The sequence below is a fragment of the Paramormyrops kingsleyae genome, chromosome 25 (assembly GCF_048594095.1).
Source record: "Paramormyrops kingsleyae isolate MSU_618 chromosome 25, PKINGS_0.4, whole genome shotgun sequence".
NCBI lineage: Eukaryota > Metazoa > Chordata > Actinopteri > Osteoglossiformes > Mormyridae > Paramormyrops > Paramormyrops kingsleyae.
The window spans coordinates 18,553,362-18,574,984 of NC_132821.1; the positions used below are offsets into that span (position 1 = coordinate 18,553,362).

Sequence of the window (21,623 nt, forward strand, 5' to 3'; positions counted from 1 at the left end):
ACAGACAGAGGTCACAGACAGAGGTCACAGACAGAGGTCACAGACAGAGGTCACAGACAGAGGTCACAGACAGGTCACAAGGTGCTGAACAATTTGAATACAAAACTACAAGTGTAAACCAGAACAAAAACAAAGATTGAAGTAAGAAACTGAAACAAATTAAATGCAAGACAAAAACATAAAACAGGCAGATAAACATATGGAGATATTCGTGTGTGTGCATGTATGTCTGTATATATAAGTATGTCGGCATATGCAAATAACACAGATATCCAAGCAACATGAGTTGACCGCAGTAAAGCTACCAAAAAGCCTGCTTAAACAAATGTGTTTTGAGGAAATTGTGTTTCTGTTTAAGAGGTAGAGGGTGATGCTGAATACAGGTGCGTTTACCCGCACACAATCTGTTGCTCCAGTAGAGCATCACACTGAGATATGTGAGGTTTGGACTATTCCTGAGCAGGGTTTCTGATTGGAAAGACATCCAGTTGTGGAGATGATGTGAGATGTAGGAATGGGAAGCCATTTAGCAAAGTGTTACCTGAGCAGAAATAAACACATACATGATCTGCAGCAGCTTTCAGTCTTCATCCCTCAGCGTCTGGTTTTTAAAAACCTCGTTTATCAAAACATATTGAATATACAGGCCTAGTTTTCTTCAGATGTCACTCCCCAAGCAGGCAAACATAGACACAAACGTGACCCAGAGGACAGGAGCTCAGAGGATTGTCCAGCTCTCTGAAGATGCCTAAATGCACTGCAAAATATACCATAGACATCACCACCATGTAGTCCTATTCCTGGAGGACCTGAGCTCAGAGGATTGTCCAACTCTCTGAAAATGCCTAAATGTTCTCCAGAATTTACCATAGATGTTAACACTAGGAAGTCCTATTCCTGAAGGATTTGAGCTCAGAGGATTTTTGAGCTCACTGAAAATGCTTAAAGAGACCATAGATGTTAACACCAGAGAGCTCAATTTCTGGCAGGTCTCATCATGAAGGAGTGGTCCACCTCTTTTTAAATGTTTGCTGCAAGAACAGGATAAATGATAAATGGATACTAAACTGGTTTAATAAATTGCCTAAATACTCCACTGCAAAAATATAGGACTGAGTATGAAAATTAGGGCTGAGAATGCTGTTTACAACACAGGGATAGGGACTTGCGACATGCTCCTGTAGTGTCAAACTCGCCATGAATCTGCCATGTGAATATTAAGTTGGGAAGCGTGTTCACTATTCCACTCTTGATATGAAGATGTGTGCCATAAAACACCTAAAATTGACAGCTTGATGATTCCATTACAATGCCACTGAACCCCACCATAAATCAACCATACTCCATACAGTTGCACTGAAGGCCTTCTTAACATATTCAAGGCCATTTGGACAATTAATTTATGATACGTATTCCTTGTCATCCCTCTACTAGCCATGTTAAATTGCTTTAATTCACTCTGAAGTACTTACTGTACTCTCCTCTGACAGCTGTGCAAAGAAGGAATCCGGTGCTTATTCACAGAAAGCTGGCTTTCCGAGGGGGAGGTGCTATCCATTTCTCATAAACGGATCATCATTACCTACCTCGAGCCGACGAATGGCAACGAGCTGCTGGAGTCGGTTAGCACAGAGCGGGAGGTTTGTAGCTTGTTGGCCCATTTCTGTTTTCTATTGCTGCCGGTTACACTGGCCTGAAATGGCACTCATCCATGTGTAGGCGATGTGGTTGCTTGAAAGCAGTTGTAGCTGATGATTAGCCCCAGCCTGTAGGAGGTGCTTGTGAGCTCATTGCACCTGCATCCTGCACCTCTTCAATGCACAGTGACCTTTTAGTCACGCAGGAATGAGACGTTAGAAGGTCCTGCATGCCAAGCTTGCGTGTCTTAACTCGGGGGTTAATATCAAAGCCACCATGTATATTGGTGGCCTAAACTTTTCCACTGTACGTCCCTCTACTGATCATATCAGCCACATGTAATTAAATTTGACCTTTTTTATTTTAGTAGTATAACAACTCTGTGGATTAGGAATTGAATACCAGCATGGTACTGCGCTGTGTTAAGTGAAAAAAAATTCTGGTAGCATTTTCACATTAAGTGCGTGACTAATGAAGAACCAGTTTTCATCATGTAAATACCCACAATGCAGTGCCCAGATGCTGAATAGGAAGATTTCAGCTTTATCTTTGCATGTCCTAGTTATGGAGATGGTTTCCTTGATGGAAATGGAGGAGGACCTTGTAGCCCTGCCCTCACTCCCTACAGCCTGTTCCTGATTTGTAGTCATGGCTGCGGAATGAGAATGGGCAGATTTTAAAAGCTGGTGCAGAAACAGGCTGCCAGTTACTACCAAACTCACTTAGGCAATGGGGAAGACTCAGGTGGAGGGATCAAATTGACAGGGACCCCCTTCCTGGAACAGAGCACACACTGCACGTTCTGTTGTGGATCCCGTCAGCTTGCTGTTTGCCATGCCCATCTCTCCCAAGTGAGCCCAGATGTGGATGCTGACCTTGTGATCCTGGAAATACCTCAGCAGGGCTCACAGTCCCAATGTTGTGTGTGTCTGTTATCAAGGCACTAAGTGGGTCACATAAGAGGAAGAATTCTCAGCTTGAGCAAACTGAACATGAACATTGGTCTGTGTGTGTGTGTGTGTGTGTGTGTGTGTGTGAGCGGGTTTACCTATCCTTATGGGGACACAATGTCCCCATAACGTGATAAATATCCGTTTTTTTTCCCTTATGGGGACCAGTTTCCTGGTCTCCATAAGGGAAAACTCTATTTTATAAAAATCAGTGACTGCTATGAAAAAACTAAAAATGCAAAAACTCTTGTATTTTGTTAGGTTACTTATGGTTATGGTTAGGGCAGAGTAGGGGTTAAGGTTGTCATAGTTAGCGTTAGCATTTTTCCTATTGAAATGAATGAACGGTCCCCATAAGGATATGTTTACCCTACGTGTGTGTGTGTGTGTGTGTGTGTGTGTGTGAGAATTTGTGAGTGTGTGTGTGTGAATTTGTGAGTGTGCGCGGTGCTTTTACCTGCTGGTCACTCCAGTGGAGAAAGCGAAAGCCAGGTCCTTCCCTCTGTCTCAGGGGCTGGAAGCATGAAACAGGGTGTCTGCAGGCACGGTGACCGAGCCGGACTCTCCACTCTCCCCTGGCACTGTCAGACCCGGTCAGCACGCTCCCCCATCTCTGCTCCATTACCCAGCCCGCCGCGGGGCCGGGGGCTGACAGGAGCTTGACCGGGGCCGGAGCTGGGGGGGTGCGGTCTGTCAGACATCCAGGGACTGTGAGCCACAGCATGCTGGAAGCGACAAAGGAAAGAGAACCTCAGTGTGTTTTTCCCCACAAGCAGAATGAATAAGACTGACTTTTATATGTCACACCAGCCTCTCTTGAAATGAGGGGGGAAGCTTATCAGTTTTAAAAAGGTCATAGTGTTGTGGAAAGGGGGGGGTGGGTTTAAACTGTCTGGACCAGGCGGGACGTGGTGACTGTATTCATCTTTAACAGGGATCTTCGTGAAATGAACTCCATTTTGAAATCACTATAGTAGTGTGAACAACAAGCAATGGACTATTATTTTCCCAACTGATGAATGTAGTATGTGGAATGCTAAATAACCCATCAAGGAAATAAACCAACTTTGATTATCCTTGGAGTATGTCTGTGGCTAATGGCGATGGCTTCACTCTCCGGCTATAAGTATAACGAATAACCCAATGAACTTCTGATGAGTAAACAAGCTTCTGACAGAAATGCACGGTTGATTTTTTTTCTTTGTTATTGGACAGAAAATCAACTATTACCATCTGTAAATAATTGACTGTTTCGCGTCAGTAATGTCTGTGTATGAGATGACTGCTGCCATGGCCACACTCTGAAGAATGTTCCACCTGCCGCTGTCAGATGTTGCAAAAGAGCCCGTTAAGGTAATCATCGTTCATCAATCATCATCATCATCATCGTCAATCTTCATCTGCACATGTCACCACCATGCTGTTTTCTCCTTGCTTGTGTTTTACCAGACAGGGTCCTGGTGAGTTCAGATGGGACCTCTTTTCATCTCGTGCCTTGATTCCGTCGACCCTGGCTGGAAAAAGGGGAAGTCTACCGACTTCGATCCTTTAGCTCTGCTTCGCTCATGGTGTGCGTTGGGTTGGCTGCTCCGCCTATATTTTTGCTTCTGGATGATGGGTTTTGTCTTGCTTTAGAAACTGGACCTGAGATTTAACTTCTGGTTCCAGAGGAGACAAATAAACACTGTAACATCAAGGGTTGCTTAGCTAACAACCACCTGTGAAGTACTGATTAATAGCATTAGAACTGGTAACTGATGATCAGTGGTTAAATTTGAGTGTCTCTGCGTGAACTCCCCCTCACCACATTCTGGGTATGAGGTACCAAACTAGTGCACTCTTCTTCTGTTGTTGTTTTTTTTTTACACATATATGTTTACATGTGTTTGAAGTGGTTTTTATCTTGTACCACTGCGTACCTCTTTCCCAGATGGGTGAAATGCCTCTCCTGCTGTGGTGGAATGGCCTTTGATTCAGCTCTGCTCCGATAGTGAATAAGCCAGGACATTGGGCGTCCATGGTGCTTTGCCGTGCTGTGTGATGTGCGTCGTGCTGGCGCCAAAATCGAGCCACTGCAGCCATGGGTTCCTGCCGGGGTGGGGGCTTGTGATAAATCTCGTTTTGCTGCTTCTGATGCGGTCTGAATCTCTCGCATGGCCTGGTCTCCTCCATGGATTTTCATTTTGCTTCCCAGATTGACACGGAAAATGGGTTATTTGCCTTCGCTCAGGAGGAAGAACTCATCCGTACCTGAGGCAGATGACCTCGCAAATCTGTTTTTCCCGTGTTCCCAAAACGGCAGCCCACATCCAAGTGGAACATATTCCATTTCGGATGTTTAATGTTCGGTGAGTCTTCACCACAGGTCTCTCTGGCTCATCTGTCTGCTTTATTAGACTGCTGTATGTGTGTGTCCCACCCAGTTCCAAAAGCTTTCTTTAAGTGTTGGACTGAGGAAACCCTCATTAGCCATGTGAGGCAGAGGCTAAGATTCACCGTCACGGTCGACAGGAAGAGTAGGGATCCCCCCCCCTAGTTTGTCAAAAGCAATGGAAATTGCTCAGTGCTCTCACTGTGGCCCTCCCTTGACCTCCTGGTCAGGAAGGGTATCCTTTGGGATGACTAAGGCTCTGCTGCCCCCCCATTTACCCTAAAATGGCCAATCTGCCAAGGTATCTGCCCCAGCTTCCAGGAGATCCAGGTTCATGTACTGCCTTTAGGAGATCAGTCACTTGAGAGATGGATGTGCAGTCTATAAAACCTCATGGAATTTAAAGCCATCATTTGCCCAGAACAATTTGTCTACTTAGATGTTCCTTTGTTATCATGTAGTCTTGGGTGACGCGGCAAGGGCACGTTGGCGTCCACCAGCCGGCCAAATCCTGCAAACCTGTGAGTCTGTCGAAAAGTCTCATTCTAATGCGAATATGACTGCAGAGGAAATGATAAACTAAAGTAATACGTGCAGTAGTTTGGGGGAGGGGCGGTGGTAGTCTGAGTCGGGGGGGGGGGGGGTGGGGGCGTACAGAAACCGAAACAGCCCAAGTAATTTGGTGCTGTGCAAAGATGGCTTTTGCAAGCGGCAGACCTGGGTAGTAAATCAAGTCCTCTGGAGACGAATGAAATATTCATCCAGCAGTTTATCAGAGACACCGATCTTCACCACATCTTAATTCCATCATCGGGCGGGCAAAAAATTTTAGTACGGCTCTCTGTGTTCGTTAATAATTTATAAAGCATTTATAATATGGCGCCCCCACGTCAGGAGGGAAAAAAAGAAAGAAAAATCCAGGACGTGCAGTCTGGAGAACTAGCTGAGTGTTGAGGGATTGTACTGCACACTTGAACCTTCTAAACAACATCATTAAGAGGGTATGGAGAGCAGAGCTATTTGCCTTTCCAAGGAAGACAGGTCTCCATTAGTGCATCAGTCTAACGGGTTGGGAACAGACCCAACTCTACGCCGTGAACGGGTAACGTTGAGATGGATTACCTTACTGTACTGTATAGTGTGAGTGGAAGAATGTTAAGAGAGGCAGACCAGACTGTATAGTATCAGTGGTGAATGGCAAATGGATGGACCGTGCCGCATGGTGCGAGCAGGGAACATGTCAGGGACTCTTCCTCTTTTCTTGCAAACTGACATTTGCCCTCTTCCTGATACATGTGTAACCGTAGTATCCATACATGTTACTGTGTCCCTATAAAGCACTGCATGCATTAGCGGGAAGGTTTATGGTACATGTCACTTGTGCATGTAGCCAGACTCCCCGGCACAATGGAGGGTGCACACCTCTGGGCTTTCTCCTAAGTTTTTCACCTCCTGATTTGTGTGGTTTTCAAGTTAATCTGCTTGTTTTTGGGAAGCAGGCTTCCGTCAGGCTACACAGTATTCTATCTTCATCCACAATGAGACCTGATGGCAAGATAGACACGTGGCCTCAGACCAGCGGGTGATATTACCTGCTGGCAGGGTGATGAGTGCGGCATTGTGATCTTGGGCTCTCTGGGTTTTTGCACTCCCGCAAATCCTTTTCTGTCCTTAGAAGCCCTGTGTCAGAAGGATAATTTACATAAGTAATACTGTAAATATTTTTTCAATTTCCTCGAACACATTTGTTAACATGTTGCAGCCTTTCAAGTCTTTTGTTCGCCCTGGTAGTTAAACCAGCCAGGTCAGACTAAGGGCCCTGATTGGCCCCCCAGCTGTATCCACTACACCCCCCTGCCATCTCTATTATAAATTGCTGATGCTTGTTTGCTGAGTGCTACGGCTTGCGTCAGAATGCCAGCCACTCCATTGGTGTTGGCCAACGTGTCTCCTGTTAAGTGAGCAGAATTTGGAGTTCCTCTGTGCTGCTCTTAAATGACCTTGTGCTCATTATCAGGTCTGATGCCTCTCGTGCTCTTTCAGTGGCTTTATCTTTGTGCTGAATTGCGCCCTTGCAAAGGCCACAGAGCCTTGACCACGCTTGCTAACTTGAGACCAGTGGTCACCCCACCCCAACACCACAACCGCCCCCTACTCCTGGACTTCTGATATGGTCTCGTTAGTCTCCCCCTGACAAACTGTTACCCCTCAGCACGATGCAGCGGCTGCTGACCACCACCCTTGTGCTCTAGTCAAAGCACCAGAAGCAGCCAGTTGTCTTTAACTCCGGCTCTGTTGTTGCTATATGTATATGTGTTTGTATATGTATATGTATTTCCTTCCACACTGAGTTTATGTGTCTACTTGTGTTTGTATGGATTGCTCTGTCTTTAAGGCAGGATTTGTAATGAATTTTATAAATTGTCTGCCTGTGTGAGGTGGAAGAATCAGCTTACCTCCCCAGGGACCTGTACTCTAGTCTCTCCGAGTATCCGACCTGAAAAAATACTTTGTAACGCCCCCCTCCCCCCACAAAAAAACATAAATAACACTCGTTTTCTGTATGAATTACATTTAGATAAAATGAATGTGTTTTGTGTGATGATATGCCCTGATCGCCACTGCGAGTAATGTGCGCCGAAGTGTTTGTCAGGACCGACCGCCGCTTTAAATAGCGTTAGTATACTCTTAGCCGGTCTGCCCGGTGCATCATTTAACTCGTTTGTTTAAAGCCGATCCAAGTCAAACACACACGACGATCATGGTGATTTCTGAAATGATGCGCCGGGAGCGGGTTTTTTGGAGCGGTAAACCTGCCTTCTCAGAGCCCGAACCTGTGTGTACCTGTGCGTCGCTGGAACTCTTCCAAGTCAGTCCTCACTCTAGGTGAATTGCAAAATGTGGAGCGTGGTTTGGAATCAATGCTACGGAATATTTCGTTTTTTCATATAATTTTCCATAGTTTCGTCCATTTTTTATAATAAATGTTTCAAAACGAAATGTGCTCAAAATATTTCGTTATTCCAGTAAGCGTATCGAATATGCAATGCGACTTTTCCGGTGAGACCGGTAGATGGCGCTCGAGTCTCACTTCTTGTTGATGCGCTCGGGCGCTAGAAAAGCCATTTTGCCTGGAGCGGACTTGAGAGCAATTAGACTACAAGCGGTGCAGCGGCTGACATTTTACATATGAATTGGACATTATCGTGGAACAGCTTTTTATGTCGGAAATGAGTGACATACGATGAAATAGTCTGCGGCCCTTCGCGTTTGCGCTGTTCCTTGTCATTGCAATCCCCTGCAGTCAAAGGATATGGAAAAATATACTATCTTTACATTGTTTGTTGCACTTTTGTCTTTGAGCGCAACTCCAGCACTGTTGTGAGGATAGGTTGGTGGCCACCAGTATGTATTTGAGCTGGATGATGACCCTCCATTTTTATTCTTCTGTGCAGGTTGCCAGGCCGACCGACAGGAGAAAGAGAAATCAGCCAATGAAACGTGAGTAAGCCCCTTACTTCCCATTCACACACCCAGTCCCTCATTATCCTGTTTTATTTCATTATACCTGGCCATTATACAGTTTTGCGTGTCTTCTACCAGTAATTCTAATAATAAGTTGTAAAAGGGATGGCATTCGTAACCAGTGTCGCAGTCTGCCTTCTCAGTCGTGGGGTGTTTTGCCCACAAAGAGAAGTCGGGTCTGGAACAATTTAGGTGTTGCGCTGTGAGTGAGAACAGAGAGAACGGAGCTGTAAGACACCAGGCCAGCGGCGTCTGATCGGTGCCCTGCGGGGTCTCGCGATGAATCTCGCCCATCTGTTAATTCATGCATATAAACATGAACGGCACCATAACCCTCCCAGCAGCTCCGTCCGACGCCGCTCAGATGAACAGATGACCCCCCCCCCCCACACGCACACCTGCCTTGAAGTTCTCAAGGTTGGGATTTTTCTAGTGAGGGGCCTCCTCGATATATATGTCCCCCCCCCCCCCCGCAACTCTTGCCTAATTTTTCTTTGAGTTAGGACGGCAACATAGGGTGATGGTGTCAGTCCCCTTCTCAAAGACGTAACGGGGGACGGACAGGCACTAACCATGAGTGTAAGGATTAAACACATAACAGAGATTGTGAAAGGGGGGTATGCTGGGGGCATTCTTTACTGCTTTGAGACCAGTATGGTCAGCCCAGCAGACTGGCTGCTTGTCCTTGGATCATCTCTGAGTTGAAGCTCTTGAGGAGGACCGACCGACTTCATGGCCTGAGAAACATCTCCACACGCAGGAGTGGCATCGACAAGGTCAGCCTGGTCTTGTCCTAGAGCTGCCTTAATATGCGACATAAACACTAAATTGGGCCATTTTATTTCTTTGTGCTGCTGTGACCCGGGAGATTTTTTGTTCCTTGAAATGGCGGCGGTTGTGGTAGCTAGTGCCAGTCAAAATGGAGTTGAATGGTCATTTTGGTGAAAGGTACCTCAGCGGATCCCGAAATAGCATCTAAATTTCAGTGCTAGCATAATAAAAACAGGATTTTTAGCTTGTTGGGTGTAGTGCTTTAAATTACAGTAGGTAGGTTACATAACTGTAATACTGATCTGTTCCAGGGGCTTGAGTATTGATTAGTTTCTCAGCTATACTTGTATTAATTGTCAGTGAAACCGATTATATGAGGAAAGCCAAACAGCAAGACTGTGTTTGTGGCATTGGTGCATGTGATGCAAACTCCATGTCAACTGATGGTTTGTGATTTGTGATCTGTCGATATGCTGTACACATTTATGAATGAGCAGGTTCTTTTTAAACATGAACACGGGGTACGGTGGCTTTTAATCTCCACGGTGCCTATGTGGGCTACATGGGTGATCAGCTATTGCCGTTATTCTGGAAGATCTTCCAAATTTAGCAGTGCGTTGTGACAGGGAGCCTGTCCTGACATTTATAACTGTACCTCCTTTTCACAGAAAAAGCTATGGAGAAAAAAAACGTAATTGGAGTGATAAAATCTCAGTCTGTTTTTATGACAGTCCAATGCACCTGAGCAGTACTGTGTGAATAGTTTAGGGAGATAAAAGTAGGCAAGGTGTGTGAAATCAGTGCTATGAGAGTGCGATAATTTCAGCACGTTGCCAACTTTCCTGGTTTGTCTCTGATTTGATTGGCCAGGTAAAACATAAACATCTTCACATGGAGCTTGGGAGCGATGTTACCTTTTTTATGGCCGTCCAAGGATGTACAACGTAGTTCTCTAGATAAATCTGTTTCTGAATTCCGTTCTGAGATCTAAAAAAAAATTGGGGGAAGCACCGAACTCTTAAGCTCTGTTTAGTGCAATATTTCAGGCAGCTATTGACTGTAAAAACCCTGGGAAGTAGGGATGTTGGATTTTCACATGCAAAGCTTTTACTCCAAATTGGAGTGAGGTTGGTCTTTTTATGTGAAAATGTGGATGATTTGGCAACACACAAAAGTAAACAATACCAGTGTTGGAATGTATCTGTGATCAAAATGTTACTGGTTTTACTCCCATAATGCTCCCCTGAAATTGCTGTATTGAAGTCATGAAAATGATTATGTACATATGTCAAATTTGGAGGAAAACCAAAATTTCAAATTCACCGTTTCCTGTCAGTAATGTGCATGGTGCTTTCGTAGAGTAAGTAGTTGATATATCGTCATACTGCATTTGGAAATCTGGACTACGGTTTTTATTATGACAGCCATATACATCAGCGCATGCTCCTTACCTCATATACATAAAACAAACTGAGTGTACGGGTGGTAGACATGGAAAGTGTCTGAGGGTGACTTTCTCAAAAGAGCTCGTGGGAATATTCTGGGCTTATGGGTAAGAGAAGGTCCAATTTATTTGGGCCTTATCTAATTGTCTGCTAAATACTGTCCACGCTGGTTTTATTAGGAGAAAAATTAAAGTATTATAGTGTCCTCTAATTAAAAAAAGAAAACTTAAGGGAGAAAAGCAATCACCAAAGTACTTTCCCAACATCCTCATTAACCTCTTTCGTTATTAATTAGAATTACTATGTTTTCAAGACTGCAAAGTGGCTGACTTCATAAGAAAATATTGTTAACCGTCATATTAATTACCAACTTAATTATTTTGAATCATAAGTAGATGTAAAGGCTGAGTAGTTTACAAAGATTTTTTTTAATTAAAATGGATTTGCCAGGACTGAAATTAAGTATATATTCCTTATGTGTGTCTTTATCGAATTTACCATGGTGGAGTAAAATTATAAACTAATACTATCATGTTATTCATAAAGGTATAAATATTTAGTCTGAAATAAATTTGATTGCGCTTTTTCATCAGGTTATAACAAACAAAACAAATTTCTGTATGTTTTGTTCAGTGTGTGTTTACATTCATTAGTCTGAATGGAAAAAGCGCCAGCTGTAAGCAGTTATTTATCCTCTATTTGACATTTTATTTTCATATTTTATATTTAATTTATATTCATGCTTTTTTAATTTCTTATTTGTTCTCTGTAAATTCACGAAAGGGCTGTGTCCTCCCATAGCTGGAAAGGCCAGGCCAATCCCTTTAGAAACATCACAGTAATAAAGGAGCCTATATGGCCCTGTTAGCATATGTGGCTTTTCAATGCGAAAAAAAGTGGAATCACTTCAGCTTAATCCCTGATTATACTTCACTCATTTATGGAACTGGATATTGTTACTACGACGATTCCGGTTAAGCACTTCACTCTACAACGTTGGAACCCCTCTTGGGATTTGAACCTGCAACCCTGCGGTCGCAGGTTCTTAATCCCCACAGAACCGGCTGTCTTGTTAATAAGATGAGCACTGTGAGCTGGAGGCCGCTTCTCCGGGCCCCTGGCTCGGGGCTCGCACTTCGGCTATCAGATGCGCGTGTGGCTTTCTTTGTAAGGGCTTTGAGTGCTGGCAGCTACGTGGCATGTCGTGCCCTGTCCCTCCTGACGAGAGGCCTGAGCTGCGTAGATAAGGCTGTGGCGTGTGAGGAGAGCAGTGATGCACCTTAAGTAGCTGAGGAGGGTCTCTGATACTGTCGCTCAGGGAATGTTTTCACCTCTCTTGTGTGTCCTGCTGCACACCCTACGAAAGTGTTGAGCTGGGGCTTTGATTCCACCCCCAAAGGCTTGCAGGACCCTGAGCCGGACATCATGGTTATCCAGAATGCCACTTGTGATGCCTCCTCGCCAGCCATCTAATGTTCCATAACCACTTGGACCCTTGAAATGCTTAATATTCTTTTTAAAGTGGCCTAGTGGTGGGCCAGTCCCGAGTCAACCAGCTATGGCAGTTATCCAGCAAGCAGTGGTGGCTGGATGCGATGCCGCACTGGAAGAGGACTGGTCAACATGTTCGCCCAGTCTCCAGACTGGTGCAGTTACAGGATGTAAATTACAGCACAGGCAGCTGTAAGCTGGGCAATTGTTAGGTTACTGATGCTTGCTTCATGGTTATTGCAGACTGTCTGTTTCCTGGACTCTCTGGCCCCACCATCATACGGCACTGAGCTTACTTAATGAAACACAGATGCCTCACACAGGATGTGTGTCCTGGGTCCGCGCTGCGTAGATCTGGCCTAATCGTTCTCCCCCTCATCCTGATTGTGTCTGCAGTTAATCTAGTGAAACTTGTTTCCCATAGATTTATGACCTCAAAATCTAAACACGGTGCGGAAGAGCTGGGGGGGGGTCAGACACAGCCAATAAAGCTCCTTTTCACCGGTCATTGACAGTCTCTTGAAAACCATGATGCTGGGCCTCTCTTGGTAATGTGAGTTTTGGACCAAATTTAGTTTTCCTGTTCTCCCAGCATCACATCTGTGCTGAAAATCCATCTAATAGTAAAAACCTTAATTATGCAGAGGGAAAATAGTTATCTGAACAAAACTATTGTTTTTATTTGTAAATACACCACAATGTCAGGAAAACACTTCACATTCAGAGTACATTGTAAAAAGATGATTTTGCAGCTCACCGGTCTTTTAACTTTCAGACAACTGGTCACACAAACGTGTCAGGGGCTGTGTACTTTATTCTCAGTCACCCACTTCTAAGATTCCCAGTGTCCAGTACCCTTTTCAAACCATAAAGAGCCCTGCTGGTCTTTATGTTGTCACTGGGGATCTTGTGTTGATTAGTTTATGAGGTCAACCTGGTTAAAGGCAGCTAATTATTTTGTTTGTAATCAGCATGACCAATACACTCTGAACCTGGGTGACCAGTGGTCATTCCCTGTGCTCACTTGATGCTACTTTGTGCTGCTTTGTTGAAAAAGTGTCCTGACTTATACAGTAAATATGTCAGATCTTTTAAGTAAGGGTTACTTTTGGAGGATACCAGTAGTTGGCGCTATGCATAGTGGATAAATGTTGCACCATTTGATGATTTATGGAGAAGCTGAGTGCAGGTCATTTACTGAGAAGCTTTCTGCATGCATGTTACTGGCTGTCGATGGCTGTTGTTGGTTATTTACCTGCATACGCCATGTTTATAAATGCCATTCAATCTTGGGTCTGTACTTTTTGACATCATATGTGTGTGAAAACAAACAGTTTCTAGGGATCTTTCTGGATTTTTGTCAGTTACATTCAAATTTCATCATTGTGTTCGCGTTCATGTTGAGATAGTGTTGTGTTTACAGTTTATTCAGGCAGATATTTGCTTGGGATTTTCCATTTAAATTCCACATTCAGTGTTACAACAGCAGTGTCCCCCCTGGGATTACAGCTGGCCACCATTCAGCCAGGAGTCTGAATCTCTTAGCTGATTATTGCCCCCTCTCTAGACAGAGGGTTTCAAAATATATTCATGACACTCATCAGAAATGCCGCCTGAAAATGAAATGGAATTAAGTTCTGAACAAACTTTAATTAGTAACTTTTTAAAAAACATAATCTATAAAATCTTTAAGAACCTTTGAAGTCCATTTTAATTATGATTTCCAGTAACCATTTCCCAATCATATATCCACCACAGCTTATCCAAGGCCACACATTCTCCTTCACTCACAATGAGATAAACAACTTCTTGTATAATCTTTGATTTAAAAAAAATATATATTGTTGAGCCTGTAAACGACACTGATATTGATATTCAGACTCCTCTCACCGTGTGTGTAGGCTGGTCTTCTTGGTCCTTGCACCCATAATGGAGGAACCCTGTCACAGCAAATGCCCCAAATGCCCACACGCGCTGTTCCATCGGCTCCAAGCCAACTTCATGCTCTTTCCAGTGGCAACGGTTCATGGTCATATTGACAGTGGGGGGTGCCTTTTAAACCCACCAGCACAGCTTTTGGGGCTGGCGGATTGAAGAATGCTCTAGGGATCAGTTTAGATAGAGAAGCTGTGCTTGGACACTGATCTGGATTTGGCATGCCGGACCGGACTGGAGCCATGCACTGCTTTAATCATCCCTGCTGCAGGAGATCGCCATAAATACAGTGACCATTTACAGGCAGGAGAAATGTTTACAGGGGCATCTAGCCTCGTCTGGCTAGCGTGTCATGCATGTGTCAGTGTAATTGCTGAGTCGTATGCTCTTGGAGTGTCACGGCGCTCATTATAATGTTTATGTTTCAAAATGTTTGTGGCAGGACACCTTTTTAATCTCTGGGGCTGGTCCCCCGTGATGAAACAGTGGTGTGAATGGGGGGGGTGGGGTCTTTACCGCCTGCCCCATACTTTGTGTCCGTCACACTCGTGTCTTTCACCTTTTCCGTAATTTGTTGAGGCCCCTGACAGGCGTCCAGGTTTTTGATGGGCGTGCAGGCCCATCCATCATGCTCTACAGTCGCTGTGAGAGAAAAAGAGAGAAACTTTGCCCAAAATGAAACGTAAGCAAGCATGTCGCAGAGAGCTCTTGATTACTGTTTAACCATGACAGTCCCCCTCGTCTGCAGCCAGGTGACCTGCTGGTGAGTGACACCACAAACCGCTGCGGCCGTGCCTGGTATCTGCCCTGAATCCCACCCATGATGGGGAGATGGGGCTTGACAGCAGATTGGGGGCCATGTCCAGCAGTGTGAAATCTGGGGTCGCATTTTAAAGAAAAGTCTTTGTTCGGGTGGTCTTGTCAGCGTGCACCTGGACCGAAGACCCTCTTGCCCGGAGGCGCTGTTTTAACCTTATAAAACACACCAGGGTGGATCTGTTCATCCTCCATTGGGTGACGGACTTGTAAACCGGGGGAAATGATATTTTAGACAGAACCTGACATTTTGGAAATGACAAAAGTCTTGTAAAAGGAATGGAAACAGGTGCGACCATCTTATAATTACTCTGTATTACTATATGGTTTTGTTCCCATTCTTACGCCGGAATAAATCTTATATTCTTGCTATCAGTGCGCTGTATTCTGGCACTTTGTGTAATGACACTGGTGGCCCAGTGCCCCCGCCCCTCGGCCCCCACGCTTAACCCGTTGCCATAGTGAGCGATTTGGACCCGAATGGCAGCTTATCATTATAACATCTTTCTGAAATACAGCTTCATCTCAGAACAATAAATAAATTGCATGGAACTGCTATATAATTATTATACAATGAACTCACTGCAGTATATTTACTTCTGACACATGTTTAACAATAACAGTTTTATATATTTCTTTTAAATGAACAAAATAGAAACATGTTTCCCTGTGAGATGTAAGTCTGCTTGTAAGCCATAGCTTGATGCAGGCGCTCTGCTGCCTGCCAGTTTCTTGCATAGTGCTCTCTGAAGGCTTGGTTACCTCCTCAGGCGCAGCAGGCATGCATTTCCTGACGTGCACCTGGACAGGACTGTTAGTGAGTTTTTATGTGTCGCCGCCACTTTAAGTGGCCGGCAGGTGCCTCATCATTTGATTCTTTATTCCTCTGAAAGTTTTTAAACTCTAGCCCCCCCCCCCCCCCCTTGTGGTGCTTATAAAGAGGTCTGCAAAGAAAACAGTTATAAACTGAAAGATCTTTTTAAAGTGTACTGCAAAGTAAACGCTTAATACTGTCATTTTAAGAATGCATAAGTTCCCACTAAATGTAAATTTGAAGATATTTTGAAAGTGTAATTCTGTGGGTCTATGAAGGAGAATTACAATGCGAAATTAAATTATGCGACATTTCTTTGCAAATGTCCTGGAATCTTTCATTTCTTTTTAAATATTTATCTCAATGTTTTCAAAATATTTATCCGTACATGTCAGAAAGTAGTGTTCATTTTATTCGGATATTTAGTTATCAACGTGTATGTCACATATCGATATAAATTATCACTCGCCAGCTTTACTTATTACAGCTTAAAATTGGTGAATTCTCAAGTTATGATACATGAAAAAGAATTAAATTAAATCTGGGATTCATTAACTTGCAGCCAGAATTTTTTTGGGGGTGGGGGGGGGGGGGGGGGGGGGTGGATGTAACCAAATAGCCCAGTTAACTATATGCAGATCAATTACATCTGTGTTATTTTTCCCAAGGCACATTCATAGGTTTGTTCGTTTTTTAAAACAGACGTCAGTTATTTAGGGGAAAGCAGGTTTCCGTTTGTACCATTTTTCCTGAGGTTAAGTAGGGAAAAATTAGTATCCTCACAGCCCTTTTTCCTAGGAAAAAAAACGCCCCACATTTCCATGGAACTCTGTAGCTATAAAGATTTGGATTTCAGAATTTGATGGGCAAGGAACGGAGCGGCATCATTTCTTACAATAGTGAGCCGGTCCGGAACACCCTGCGAGCCTGTAAAAGTAGGTCAATGGGAGGACCCCCCTCCCCCCCAGACATACACACACACACACACACACACACACACACCCTCTACCCATGTGACTCGTGATGTCATAATTTACTCCATACAGAGAACAGCGCATACGGTTTAGGGTCTGCATCTTAATTTTCTCCTCAATAGATATTAATTAGTAAATCAAAATGTAATTTCCGCGGACATGTTTTAATATATTAATTAAATGGCCTGTATAGGGAATCGGTTCTTCCTATACCTCTTGTACTTGAGGAATAATTATTTATACCAAAATGTATAGACACTTTTTCAATTGAATTTAGTGCAAATAATATGCCTATAAAATGCATCAGAGTATAGCAAAATGCTATTAGGGACGTTGGTTTATATCGAAACCTGGGTATTTTGAGCATGATTATTTTAACAAAGGCAGCTGCCTTTGAAATCGTGCTTTGTTTTAATCAATAAGTGCATGACAGAGGTGCGCGGTGGCGGGGCTTATAAAGCACCAAATGATCTGAGCTAATTGATTATGTGATTAACTGGTGAAAACCCGCGAATGTGCCGCGCTTCTCCGCTGCGGGCCCCCTTTGAACGGGGTTTCGGTGAATGAATGGCCAGTGCTATCCCGAGCCGTTTTCAAAGCGGGGGATGCGACCTCAGGTGTGGAAGCCGGAACCGGCTTTTTTGTGTTGTCAGGTGCATTTCCAAGGGGCTGTTTTACTTAGGCCATCAGCAGAAGAAATTTTAATTTCTTCTTCCCCACCTCGAACGCTGACCACAGGGGAAATGCGAGGGGTTTTAGGAGCGCGTCCAGTGCGTTAATGTGAAAACTTAATTAAACGAAGGGTAGAAACCCATTATAGGTACGACGGAATTAGACAGTCAATCTCCAAACCTAAATTGAATTTTTAGCAGGCGATATCTCCCAGCGAGTCCTGTTGGGAGAGTCGAGCTCGGACCTCTGGGGTCAATTTGGAAAGCAGTGAACACACGAAAAAATGCACACGTACATTACTGAGATCGAAAAGCCAATTAAGATACAGCTTCTGGAATCCAATTAAAAGACAATTTCTCCCATGGTAATGACAAAAAGGGGGCTTTAAATGGGTTTTGTTTTTTTCTTTAAGAGTGGAAAGCAAGCGCTATTGACTCCAGCTTAAATTGGTCTTTTTGAAAGTAAAGAAGTTGATCTGAAAGGCCGAAAGTCACTGTTTTATCAAGTCTAATAATGACAAACATAATTGATGCCGTGTTAAATCTCATTTGTCTGCATTATAGAGGTCGCTAGAGACAGGCATAATTTGTTAGTCATGAAGCTAATACTGATTTTAACGTTTAAAAGTGTAATGCGTTTCTGTTTCTCTTAGACCAGATTTTTTTATAATGGACCGTGGCTTTTAAATATTTACAGCACTAGATAATGTTGTTTTCTGATATTGACATAGTAGGATTATTACAATTATTCACGGTCTCAACTAACTTGATTATCTGGGAGCTCAATTTGCCGAAGTATTAGCTGTGTTTGAACAGCGCACACTTCGCTTTGACGCTTAAAGTTTGTACTTCAGAGGAGCAAATTGATGCGCTAAAGGGGCCGGTGAAGGGTTCGGTCTTATGAGCCCCATATTAAAAAAATGCGCGAGAGCCAGCTCTGTAGAATGAGTCAGGACCCCCATATATACAGGGTAATTTAATAAATCCGCAAGCATAGTAATGCTTTACTTTCTCAATAACGACAATGAATAATTAAAAAGAATGACGCGAACCGGGTGCAATTCTCTGTCCAATAATAATGCTATAATATAGCAGAAGTTTTGTTGGTTTTATCTCCGTATAGTGTTTAGCAGTTTAACACTTTATGAATAAATAACGGAAAGAACTTCGATATTTAGTTAATACAATATTGTCTGTTTGGCTAAATCCATTAATTGGTTATGTGGATGTGCGTTCTTTTTTCAGTATTACATTTGTGTAACCTGTATTCAGCAGTAAATCCTTTGCTGTTGACATCAAATATGTGTGGTTTTATATGCAAAGAGTAACGACCTTCTGCGGAACTTACACCTCTTTATGTAAGATGTAAGTCTAATGAAATTCAGGATAAAATAACAGGTGTATATATTGTAAACCGTATGTCATATAACCTTGATAATGCATTAGTAATTCAAATACTATTTGCGCAGTTGTATTTATAAGAAGTTAATCTTTAGTGATTGTGTGTGTCCGTCAGAGCAATACCGAAGTTTTGCTCTTGCTTGTTATGCGAATTTTTCCGCATCTCCTAAGTTGGTCGCCCCGCATTGCGCTCAGCGTATTTGGCCCGCGGTCGGTAGCCAGAAGCGGGAGGTGAAACTACCCAGGTCATCAGGGCTGTGTCCGTTTTCCGCCGCCGCAACTCTTTTCTGAAATGCATAATTTATCAACCCTAAGCGATCTGCCCATACTGTAGTGTTATATATATATATATATATATATATATATATATATATATATATATATATATATATATATATATATATATATATATACACACACACACACACACACACACAATATGGGAAGAATGATGAGGGCCTAAGTTGAATTTAACCTCTCGTTAGGTGATCAAGTTTATTATTAAAAACGATAGGTCTATCATTTATTGTTTTGAATCTACCTCATCTAAACATTTTGTTGTAATTTCGCTGCATAATCAATGTTTTTTTTAGCTTACAGTAGAAGCGATGTATCTAGAGACCGCTATAGATCTGTTTCTGTAAAGTACGAGTGCAAATCCTTGTTATGTACAAATAATGCAAAATAATTCAAAATGCAACGCCCGATCCAGAGAAGACGTGATATCTTTTTTAGTGCTTAAGATCGGGAAAGGGTCCCAGCATTCAAATGTCCGCCGTTATTTATATGAATATATTTGTGCGTTGCATAAATATAGCGTAGTGAATCTAATTAGATGCTAGGTGATGATGGATGTGCGGTATTGTTTTGCCTTTTTCCCCGACCCCTTTTTGCCCCCATCATCAGGGCTCTTAAGAAACAAGGGCGAAGCTTCCCACCACAAGGAGAGAGCGAGGAGACTGGGAGATGAATTTAATTCTGCCAGTTCAGAGAGATTTTTTAGTTTGACACGCGCGGCGGGGGGTCTTTGAGAGCTTGGCAGCGTCCTCTGCACTGCAAGCTTTGAAAATCTTTCTCCATAGCCGATCTGCTATCAAAAGCCTGGGATAACGTGCCCTACGAGGTACCGCATCCTACAGAACATTTCTAGAGCCGTTTATTTATTCGTCCTTGTTATATCTGGATATATCAGAAATCTTGAAGGTAGTTTATCAAAGGATGGGAGGAGGGGATGCTGGAAATTGCAGAATCTTCACCTTTTCGTTTTTTTTTTTGTTTTTTTTTTAGCTTATTAAGCGATTTTTGCTTCATTGAAGCGCAACCTTTTAAATATACGACCGTGTATTCATGCAGTGGTACATTGTCAGCCTTAAGAAGCAGCCCCTCCGCCCTCCCCAGATAGCTTACTGCGAGTCCCCTAATAGGCACCAAGGATCAGTTTTATTGTTGATTCATAAAAATGACCAGTGGATTGTGACACCCCATAAATGCATGCATATGGCTCTTCCATCCACGCGTATGTGCAATACTGACAAGCTTCCTTTGGCTCTGTTGTCTTATTTGAAATCCGAATAAGTCCGAATACGCGAGTGTGTAGGATGATGGGAAATAAACGAGTGACCATAAAAGGTAATATCCCCGTTCTGCGAGGCGTCAGTCCCCCCATAGTCCGTGCACGTGCCCAGATGTTAGGTGGGCCCGCCGTGCCGACGCGTCGTGCATGCACCCTGAACTGACCGTTCAAGAGCAAAGTTCGATGACATGTCATTCCAACGTGACGCCGTGTCAGATTAAAGAAAGGCGAAATTAAATATTTCATTAGAGCAAAACAGGATTTTCTGTGTACTCCAAAAAAATCGGATTTCTCCCATTTCATTACTTTAAAAAAGGGGACCGTTCTTCCAGTAACCATGAAGTATTTTTGATTTAACAAAATATATGCGTTATATCAGATATCTGACTGGTAGCCATTAACTGTAATTTGCTTTTTATGTTTGTCGTAAAGTGTTTTATGTTCGTCGTGGTTCGACGATCAAGTTAGGACGTTTACTAGTTAGGCAGGTTAAAATAAAATATTCGTTTGTGAACGTAAGTCTGCTTAAATGTCTGATTATTTTATATATGATATACAGTAATGTATGCTGTAGAGCGTTTTTTAGTACAAAGTACGACTTTTTATATATACATGCTTGATCATAATGATTTTGCCTGTTATGGTGCTTAAATGTGAAGGTTAGGGACAGCGTGGATATGTTTGCAATGACTGAATATTGACTAATGTTAGCAACTAAAGTATTAATGCAAATGTATTTGTGGTGCGGGAATTTACAACTCAGTAGTCCAGTTCAACCATCTTTTTTTGTGTGTATAAATATATTTGTTTATATACCTACAGTACATGTGTATATAAACAGTGTATTTGGGGTGTGTGTGATATATAATCATTTTTTTTTTTCTGAAACCGTGGTGTATTCAGGGTCGCAGGGGGTGCGGTGGGGAACAACCTAGGATGGGGCACCAACCCGTCACAGGGCACACTCACAGACACACATTCCAATTAGCCTCAGCATGTTTTTGGACTGTGCGGGGAAACCGGAGTACCAAGAGGAAACCCCAGGACGTCACAGGTAGAACATGCCACACACATGGAACCCTGGCAGTGATTTGAACCCAGGTCTCAGAGGCATCAGGCGACATTCCCCACAATGTAATAAAAACCTGTTATTTTGATGTTGTGGCAAAATGCCAAAAGTCTTGTATTTTGTTTGGTTACTTATGGTTAAGGTTAGGGGTGGGTAGGGGTTAAGGTCATCATATTGTG

General features: G+C 43.2%; 1 protein-coding gene across 1 annotated transcript in view; it reads left to right on the plus strand.

Moving 5' to 3' along the window:
- Positions 1–21,623, plus strand: part of LOC111845786 (teneurin-3-like) — a 301,519-nt gene that overhangs the window by 26,072 nt on the left and 253,824 nt on the right. Inside the window, exons 3-7 of the mRNA XM_072707755.1 lie at positions 1,491–1,640; positions 3,804–3,941; positions 4,038–4,156; positions 4,783–4,936; positions 8,415–8,460. The gene's annotated coding sequence lies outside the window, so the exon portion shown is untranslated. The remainder of the gene's footprint in view (positions 1–1,490; positions 1,641–3,803; positions 3,942–4,037; positions 4,157–4,782; positions 4,937–8,414; positions 8,461–21,623) is intronic.